Source organism: Oncorhynchus clarkii, chromosome 20, assembly GCF_045791955.1.
Source record: "Oncorhynchus clarkii lewisi isolate Uvic-CL-2024 chromosome 20, UVic_Ocla_1.0, whole genome shotgun sequence".
NCBI classification, from domain to species: Eukaryota; Metazoa; Chordata; class Actinopteri; order Salmoniformes; family Salmonidae; genus Oncorhynchus; species Oncorhynchus clarkii.
In genome coordinates this window covers 82,546,681-82,557,383 of record NC_092166.1, presented here as the reverse complement: position 1 = coordinate 82,557,383, position 10,703 = coordinate 82,546,681, and positions in this window count along the sequence as shown.

The window sequence follows — 10,703 nt, the reverse complement described above, 5'->3', positions numbered from 1 at the left end:
GGGATGGGGAATAGAACAAGAGGATTAGAGGGATGGAGAATAGAACAAGAGGATTAGAGGGATGGAGAATAGAACAAGAGGATTAGAGGGATGGAGAATAGAACAAGAGGATTAGAGGGATGGAGAATAGAACAAGAGGATTAGAGGGATGGAGAATAGAACAAGAGGATTAGAGGGATGGGGAATAGAACAAGAGGATTAGAGGGATGGAGAATAGAACAAGAGGATTAGAGGGATGGAGAATAGAACAAGAGGATTAGAGGGATGGAGAATAGAACAAGAGGATTAGAGGGATGGAGAATAGAACAAGAGGATTAGAGGGATGGAGAATAGAACAAGAGGATTAGAGGGATGGGGAATAGAAGATCTGATAGCTGAACAACAAAAGAAAATGAAGTATTTTCTACAGATCCGTTGCCCTCGGTAACCATAGGTTGATATGGTAACAGAGTGTTTATTCTTTACCCACGCTAGATTCTGCGTGTAGCTTCTCTTGCAGTTAAATCTCATTGGATGTCAGGCGAGATGACTTATTGCAGCAATAGTTAAAACTTCAGTATTTTCACATATTTTAATGAGACCATGTTGGCTGTTGAGGTGAGTCACAAAAGATGAAGGTGTTGCAAAAATATACAACATAATTCACAGGTGTCTTTGTTATTTCACTTTCCGAGCGGCCTCATCCCCAACGTTGTTTAATCATTTTCATTCCATCTTCACCATTGTTGAATCATTTTCATTCCATTCTCACCATTGTTTAATCATTTTCATTCCATTCTCACCATTGTTTAATCATTTTCATTCCATTCTCACCATTGTTGAATCATTTTCATTCCATTCTCACCATTGTTTAATCATTTTCATTCCATTCTCACCATTGTTGAATCATTTTCATTCCATTCTCACCATTGTTTAATCATTTTCATTCCATTCTCACCATTGTTTAATCATTTTCATTCCATCCCCACCATTGTTTAATCATTACAGCTTCATTGAGTCTGAGGCATAATTATATCTTCTTTCATATACTCATTAGTTTCTCCTCTGTTCTGTTCCCTCTGTTCTCACATGGGCCAGAGAAATTATATTCCATATTAACAGCTAGAGTTAATCAATGGCTTCTTCCCTCTTGATTGTCAGACAGAGAAGTTTCTTCCCAAAGCAGGGGTGCAGAGGATAGATGAGAGCCAGTTCCAGGCTTGACATTTTAATTGGATTCACAGTGAGAGATTTTTTCAGATTATATTTAAACTCTCATCATCACTAATTTCTTGGGTGGCCTTTTTACAACCTGCATGTGGTCTCTTTCTCTGGAGGAAGGCTCTAGTTCAGGGTGTCAAACCAATTTTACCCAGAGGTCAACATTCAGTCGTTAGCAAGGTCCGGGGGGGCATACTGAAAATGTGTTATATTTCCTTGCCATCAATTATTTATTTTTATTGTCCTCTATCCATCAATTATTTTTATTCTGATGCTCCCCTCATCCACAGCTGGAACTTCCATATATGGGCATAGTCTTTTGTATTGGAAGGCATCCTTAGAGTAGGAACTCCATATGTGGGCACAGACATTCCTTATGGAACCCAGCACTGGAGCAGGAAGTCCATATATGGGCCAAGACACCCATATTGAAACAACTTATTAGCAAAGAACTGCATATATGGACACAGATCCGTGACCATGCCAGTGTTCTCACCTGCATGTCAGTCTTCATTAGCCACAAGCCTGCCTCACTCACCTGAATCACCTTGTTTAATAAGCAACCACCCTTTATTTAACTAGGCAAATCTGTTAAGAACAAATTCTTATTTACGATGACAGCCTCCCCCGGGTCAAACCCGGACGACACTGGGCCAATTTTGCCCCGCTAATGGGACACCCAATCATGGCCGGATGTGCTACAGCCTGAAATTGAACAGGGACTGTAGTGACAACTTTTTCACTGAGATGCAGTGCCTTAGACCACTGTGCCACTCGGGAGCCCACAGTATTTAAAACGGAATTTCCAAGTTTGCGCTGAGTCATTGACCGCCTTGCCAATGAGTCACCTGCCATACTTCCTTCACGATGGTGGGCGACTAGCTCCACCCAGGTCTGTGATGGGGGGCCACACCAGCAGAGAAGCCAGCTACCAACCTTGGCTTGTGGCCAGGGGGTTGGCACTGCCAGCAGGCTCAGAATAACCTTAGTTCATGACTAGGAGGCTAGCTACCAACCTTGGCTTGTGGCCAGGGGCTGGCCTCCCCATTGACTCACCCTCAAGGCTTCCTGCACAATGGCACCCTCCACCCCAAAAACCCTCATACCAAACTCTACGAACTACTACCCATTCCTGTTTGTCAGATGGTGAGAAGCTGAACACGTGAAGCAAACATACAGTCACACACACAAGTCTCTCTCCCACTCTGTCTCCCCAGTGGTTTCACACTTCAGTCTCCCAACAATCAGGCCCTCTCACACCTGCAATCACACTACACTGATGGACTGGGCGTCCCCGGTGCGTCGTGAAACACACAACCCCCGTCGAACCCGCCCCCCTCCACACACAGAGACACAGCAGGGGGTTAGTAGGGGGAGTTGGAGGGGGAGTAGGGGGGAGCAAGGGTGGGGGGGGTTGTAGGGGGGGATAGTAGAGGGGAGCGGCCATAATGGGGCAGGGGAAGGCCAGGGTAGGCTGGTCATCCTTAAACAGACACGACCACGCTGTCATCCTCTGCCCCTGACAGAGCCCAGCCCAGCCTCCTGTATGGATGGGCAACGGTATAGCACAGAAATCACCACAGAGAGACTAGCTACCGTGTCACTTCCTGACATCCAGAGCCCGAACAAACAAAAGAAAGGGAGGGCCACTTTCTGAAACAGACAGTTTTATCAAAGCATCCTCCAGAGAAAACAATCAAAAAAAAAGAATCAAACATTTTAATCAAACCGACCTCCAGCCACCTCTTTTGTCGGGGAAGTGGGTGGGTAGGAGAGCGTAGGCCAAATCCTCTAAAACAAAGAAGAACAAAAACAAGAACACCAGAACCGAAAGGAGAAGAAGAAGATCAAAGTGTTCACATGAGAGAAAGCAGAGGAGATGTGTGTGTTTCTCTCTTCCTTCTTCCCTTTTCCTCATCCTGGATGTTTACTGCACGCGCACACACACACACACACACACAGCACTATTAGAAGCGATTAGATTGGATCAGAGGTGAATTGACATGGGGAGATGGAGTGTGGATCCCCCTCTCCCCAGGCATACTGTTTAATGCCAGGCAGGGTTGGCAGGTGGGGTAAAAGGTGAGTCGTGTTCCAGTCCGGGGAGAATCGATTCCCTTCACACTACCAGCTGTATTAATTAATGATCCATATTCTCCCTCCTCTCCCCTTCTCCCCCTCTCTCCACCTCTCTCCCCTTCTCCACCTCTCCACCTCCCCCCCTATTTCCTTCCTCTCCCCCTCTCTCCCTCCACCTCCACCTCTCTCCCGCTCTTCCTCCTCTCCCCTTCTCCCCCTTCTCTCCCGCTCTTCCTCCTCTCCCCCTCCCGCTCCCCCCTCTCCTCCCCCCACCCTCTCCTCCCTCCACCTCTCCCCCTCTCCTCCTCTCCTCCCTCCACCTCTCCTCCCTCCACCTCTCCCCCTCTCTCCTCCACCTCTCCCCTCCACCTCTCCCCCTCTCTCCTCCACCTCTCCCCCTCTCTCCTCCACCTCTCCCCCTCTCTCCTCCACCTCTCCCCCTCTCTCCTCCACCTCTCCCCCTCTCCTCCCTCCACCTCTCCCCCTCTCTCCTCCCCCTCTCTCCTCCACCTCTCCCCCTCTCTCCTCCACCTCTCCACCTCTCTCCTCCACCTCTCTCCCTCTCTCCTCCACCTCTCCCCCTCTCTCCTCCACCTCTCCCCCTCTCTCCTCCACCTCTCCCCCTCTCTCCTCCACCTCTCCCCCTCTCTCCTCCACCTCTCCCCCTCTCTCCTCCACCTCTCTCCCTCTCTCCTCCACCTCTCCCCCTCTACCTCTCCCCCTCTCTCCTCCACCTCTCCCCCTCTCACCTCCACCTCTCTCCCTCTCTCATCCACCTCTCCCCCTCTCTCCTCCACCTCTCTCCCTCTCTCCTCCACCTCTCCCCCTCTCTCCTCCACCTCTCCCCCTCTCTCCTCCACCTCTCCCCCTCTCTCCTCCACCTCTCCCCCTCTCCCCTCCCCTGCCCCTACCATAAAAGCACCAGCTCCATCCCAAGTAGCACCCTATTCCCTACAGTGCCTATATAATGCACTTCTTATGACCAGGGCCCATAGGGCCCATTAGGATGCAGCCACAAATAAGAAGACTGTAATATCATAACAGATAAATATCTGTCTCCACAGAGCATAAATTCTGTTACATGTCGTTCATGTGCCTTTGTTGTTATTGATCAGTTTTTTCTTTACAACCAGATGTCTGCAGGGCAGGCACACCACAATCACGTTGGTGAGAGAAAAGAGGGAAAGAGAGAAAGAGGAGGAGGAGGAGGAAGGGGTAAAGGGATAGGATGACGGATGTTGCCATGGATTACTGCTGCCCCCTACTGTTAGGTCTGGAACATTCCAATATCTACAACACACACACACACACACACACACCTAACGTAAACCACAGGCAGAACTGAAGATTTCTGTGCGATAAAGACCCAGCTACCACATAACATTCTGAGAACCATATTTTTCTTAGAGCTTGGTGAGAGCGTGGTTGTCATATGGATATTTTGCATCAACCTTCCAACAACTGTCTGGTAAAATTGCAGGACAGTTGGGGAATGGTGCAGGATAGTTGGGGAATGGTGCAGGACAGTGGGGATTGGTGCAGGACAGTGGGGATTGGTGCAGGATAGTTGGGGATTGGTGCAGGATAGTTGGGGATTGGTGCAGGATAGTTGGGGATTGGTGGAGGATAGTTGGGGATTGGTGCAGGATAGTTGGGGATTGGTGGAGGATAGTTGGGGATTGGTGCAGGACAGTGGGGATTGGTGGAGGATAGTTGGGGAATGGTGCAGGACAGTGGGGATTGGTGAAGGACAGTGGGGATTGGTGCAGGATAGTTGGGGATTGGTGCAGGATAGTTGGGGATTGGTGCAGGATAGTTGGGGATTGGTGGAGGATAGTTGGAGATTGGTGCAGGATAGTTGGGGATTGGTGGAGGATTGTTGGGGATTGGTGGAGGATAGTTGGGGATTGGTGCAGGATAGTTGGGGATTGGTGCAGGATAGTTGGGGATTGGTGCAGGACAGTGGGGATTGGTGGAGGATAGTTGGGGATTGGTGCAGGATAGTTGGGGATTGGTGCAGGATAGTTGGGGATTGGTGCAGGATAGTTGGGGATTGGTGCAGGACAGTTGGGGAATGGTGCAGGATAGTTGGGGATTGGTGCAGGATAGTTGGGGATTGGTGCAGGATAGTTGGGGATTGGTGGAGGATAGTTGGGGATTGGTGGAGGATAGTTGGGGATTGGTGGAGGATAGTTGGGGATTGGTGCAGGATAGTTGGGGATTGGTGCAGGATAGTTGGGGAATGGTGCAGGACAGGGGGGAATGGTGCAGGACAGTGGGGATTGGTGCAGGATAGTTGGGGATTGGTGCAGGACAGTTGGGGATTGGTGCAGGATAGTTGGGGATTGGTGCAGGACAGTTGGGGATTGGTGCAGGACAGTGGGGATTGGTGCAGGACAGTGGGGATTGGTGCAGGACAGTTGGGGAATGGTGCAGGATAGTTGGGGAATGGTGCAGGACAGTGGGGATTGGTGCAGGACAGTGGGGATTGGTGCAGGATAGTTGGGGATTGGTGCAGGATAGTTGGGGATTGGTGGAGGATAGTTGGGGATTGGTGCAGGATAGTTGGGGATTGGTGGAGGATAGTTGGGGATTGGTGCAGGATAGTTGGGGATTGGTGGAGGATAGTTGGGGATTGGTGCAGGATAGTTGGGGATTGGTGCAGGATAGTTGGGGATTGGTGCAGGATAGTTGGGGATTGGTGGAGGATAGTTGAGGATTGGTGGAGGATAGTTGGAGATTGGTGCAGGATAGTTGGGGATTGGTGGAGGATTGTTGGGGATTGGTGGAGGATAGTTGGGGATTGGTGCAGGATAGTTGGGGATTGGTGCAGGATAGTTGGGGATTGGTGCAGGATAGTTAGGGATTGGTGGAGGATAGTTGGGGATTGGTGCAGGATAGTTGGGGATTGGTGCAGGATAGTTGGGGATTGGTGCAGGATAGTTGGGGATTGGTGCAGGACAGTTGGGGAATGGTGCAGGATAGTTGGGGATTGGTGCAGGATAGTTGGGGATTGGTGCAGGATAGTTGGGGAATGGTGCAGGATAGTTGGGGAATGGTGCAGGACAGTGGGGATTGGTGCAGGACAGTGGGGATTGGTGCAGGATAGTTGGGGATTGGTGCAGGATAGTTGGGGATTGGTGGAGGATAGTTGGGGATTGGTGCAGGATAGTTGGGGATTGGTGGAGGATAGTTGGGGATTGGTGCAGGATAGTTGGGGATTGGTGGAGGATAGTTGGGGATTGGTGCAGGATAGTTGGGGATTGGTGCAGGATAGTTGGGGATTGGTGCAGGATAGTTGGGGATTGGTGGAGGATAGTTGAGGATTGGTGGAGGATAGTTGGAGATTGGTGCAGGATAGTTGGGGATTGGTGGAGGATTGTTGGGGATTGGTGGAGGATAGTTGGGGATTGGTGCAGGATAGTTGGGGATTGGTGCAGGATAGTTGGGGATTGGTGCAGGACAGTGGGGATTGGTGGAGGATAGTTGGGGATTGGTGCAGGATAGTTGGGGATTGGTGCAGGATAGTTGGGGATTGGTGCAGGATAGTTGGGGATTGGTGCAGGACAGTTGGGGAATGGTGCAGGACAGTTGGGGATTGGTGCAGGATAGTTGGGGATTGGTGCAGGATAGTTGGGGATTGGTGCAGGATAGTTGGGGATTGGTGGAGGATAGTTGGGGATTGGTGGAGGATAGTTGGGGATTGGTGGAGGGTAGTTGGGGATTGGTGCAGGATAGTTGGGGATTGGTGCAGGATAGTTGGGGAATGGTGCAGGACAGTGGGGATTGGTGCAGGATAGTTGGGGATTGGTGCAGGATAGTTGGGGATTGGTGCAGGACAGTTGGGGATTGGTGCAGGATAGTTGGGGATTGGTGCAGGACAGTTGGGGATTGGTGCAGGACAGTTGGGGATTGGTGCAGGACAGTGGGGATTGGTGCAGGACAGTGGGGATTGGTGCAGGACAGTTGGGGAATGGTGCAGGATAGTTGGGGAATGGTGCAGGACAGTGGGGATGCAGGACAGTGGGGATTGGTGCAGGACAGTGGGGATTGGTGCAGGATAGATTGGTGGGGATTGGTGCAGGATAGTTGGGGATTGGTGCAGGATAGTTGGGGATTGGTGCAGGATAGTTGGGGATTGGTGGAGGATAGTTGGGGATTGGTGCAGGATAGTTGGGGATTGGTGGAGGATAGTTGGGGATTGGTGCAGGATAGTTGGGGATTGGTTGGGGAGTTGGGGATTGGTGCAGGATAGTTGGGGATTGGTGGAGGATAGTTGGGGATTGGTGGAGGATAGTTGGGGATTGGTGGAGGATAGTTGGGGATTGGTGCAGGATAGTTGGGGATTGGTGCAGGATAGTTGGGGAATGGTGCAGGACAGTTGGGAATGGTGCAGGACAGTGGGGATTGGTGCAGGATAGTTGGGGATTGGTGCAGGACAGTTGGGGATTGGTGCAGGATAGTTGGGGATTGGTGCAGGACAGTTGGGGATTGGTGCAGGACAGTGGGGATTGGTGCAGGACAGTGGGGATTGGTGCAGGACAGTTGGGGATTGGTGGAGGACAGTTGGGGATTGGTGCAGGACAGTGGGGAATGGTGCAGGACAGTGGGGAATGGTGCAGGACAGTGGGGAATGGTGCAGGACAGTGGGGAATGGTGCAGGGCAGTGGGGAATGGTGCAGGACAGTGGGGAATGGTGCAAGGCAGTGGGGAATGGTGCAGGGCAGTTGGGAATGGTGCAGAACGGTTGGGAATGGTGCAGGACGGTTGGGATTGGTGCAGGACGGTTGGGATTGGTGCAGGACGGTTGGGATTGGTGCAGGACGGTTGGGATTGGTGGAGGACAGTTGGGGATTGGTGCAGGACAGTGGGGAATGGTGCAGGACAGTGGGGAATGGTGCAGGACAGTGGGGAATGGTGCAGGACAGTGGGGAATGGTGCAGGACAGTGGGGATTGGTGCAGGACAGTGGGGATTGGTGCAGGACAGTGGGGATTGGTGCAGGACAGTTGGGGATTGGTGGAGGACAGTTGGGGATTGGTGCAGGACAGTGGGGAATGGTGCAGGACAGTGGGGAATGGTGCAGGACAGTGGGGAATGGTGCAGGACAGTGGGGAATGGTGCAGGACAGTGGGAAATGGTGCAAGGCAGTGGGGAATGGTGCAGGGCAGTTGGGAATGGTGCAGAACGGTTGGGAATGGTGCAGGACGGTTGGGATTGGTGCAGGACGGTTGGGATTGGTGCAAGACGGTTGGGATTGGTGCAGGACGGTTGGGATTGGTGGAGGACAGTTGGGGATTGGTGCAGGACAGTGGGGAATGGTGCAGGACAGTGGGGAATGGTGCAGGACAGTGGGGAATGGTGCAGGACAGTGGGGAATGGTGCAGGACAGTGGGGATTGGTGCAGGACAGTGGGGATTGGTGCAGGACAGTGGGGATTGGTGCAGGACAGTGGGGATTGGTGCAGGACAGTTGGGGATTGGTGGAGGACAGTTGGGGATTGGTGCAGGACAGTGGGGAATGGTGCAGGACAGTGGGGAATGGTGCAGGACAGTGGGGAATGGTGCAGGACAGTGGGGAATGGTGCAGGGCAGTGGGGAATGGGCAGGACAGTGGGGAATGGTGCAAGGCAGTGGGGAATGGTGCAGGGCAGTTGGGAATGGTGCAGAACGGTTGGGAATGGTGCAGGACGGTTGGGATTGGTGCAGGACGGTTGGGATTGGTGCAGGACGGTTGGGATTGGTGCAGGATGGTTGGGATTGGTGCAGGATGGTTGGGAATGGTGCAGGATAGTTGGGGATTGGTGCAGGACAGTGGGGATTGGTGCAGGACAGTGGGGATTGGTGCAGGACAGTGGGGAATGGTGCAGGATAGTTGGGAATGGTGCAGGACGGTTGGGATTGGTGCAGGACGGTTGGGATTGGTGCAGGACGGTTGGGATTGGTGCAGGATTGGTGCAGGGGTGAAGAACGTTCTTCTGTGGGAATTTCAGTACTTCAGCGTAACGTTTCTAACAGGTGTCTTCATAGTTCTATTTACAGTTTAGAAAACGTTAACAAAAAAACTTTCCATAAAACCCAAAAAGAAAACTTTAGTACCGTTCAGAGAATGCTATTTAAAAACACATACATTCCGTTCTCTACGTCAGCAAAACTCTGTCTATCCTCTTGTTAAATTTGTTCAGGAGTGTTGGCCGCACCCGCTAATTGGCCAAACCTGATCTTAATTAGTGTCTATTTCCTTTGAAATGGGGTCGGTTCAAATATACTAAAATGAACAACTTTGTATGAGTTAATAAAAAAACATGGCATCCTAACCATTCTGGTGGCGCAATTGCATGGACAGAGAACAGAAGATCATAGTTTGAAATCTCACGGACGCATTGCCACAATAATGTAAAGGGGTTTACGTGATTAATCACTAAGCAAATGAATTTCCATGTGTCCTATCTGTGCTTATAGTAAAACATTCTCAGAACCTCCCTGGAACCATAGTAAAACATTCTCAGAACCTCCCTGGAACCATAGTAAAACATTCTCAGAACCTCTCTGGAACCATAGTAAAACATTCTCAGAACCTCTCTGGAACCATAGTAAAACATTCTCAGAACCTCCCTGGAACCATAGTAAAACATTCTCAGAACCTCCCTGGAACCATAGTAAAACATTCTCAGAACCTCCCCGGAACCATAGTAAAACATTCTCAGAACCTCCCCGGAACCATAGTAAAACATTCTCAGAACCTCCCCGGAACCATAGTAAAACATTCTCAGATTCTCCCCGGAACCATAGTAAAACATTCTCAGAACCTCTCCGGAACCATAGTAAAACATTCTCAGAACCATAGTAAAACATTCTCAGAACCTCCCTGGAACCATAGTAAAACATTCTCAGAACCTCCCTGGAACCATAGTAAAACATTCTCAGAACCTCTCTGGGACCATAGTAAAACATTCTCAGAACCTCCCTGGAACCATAGTAAAACATTCTCAGAACCTCTCTGGGACCATAGTAAAACATTCTCAGAACCTCCCTGGAACCAGAGTAAAACATTCTCAGAACCATAGTAAAACATTCTCAGAATCTCTCTGGAACCATAGTAAAACATTCTCAGAACCTCTCTGGAACCATAGTAAAACATTCTCAGAACCTCCCTGGAACCATAGTAAAACATTCTCAGAACCTCTCTGGAACCATAGTAAAACATTCTCAGAACCTCTCTGGAACCATAGTAAAACATTCTCAGAACCTCCCTGGAACCATAGTAAAACATTCTCAGAACCTCTCTGGGACCATAGTAAAACATTCTCAGAACCTCCCTGGAACCAGAGTAAAACATTCTCAGAACCATAGTAAAACATTCTCAGAACCTCTCTGGAACCATAGTAAAACATTCTCAGAACCTCTCTGGAACCATAGTAAAACA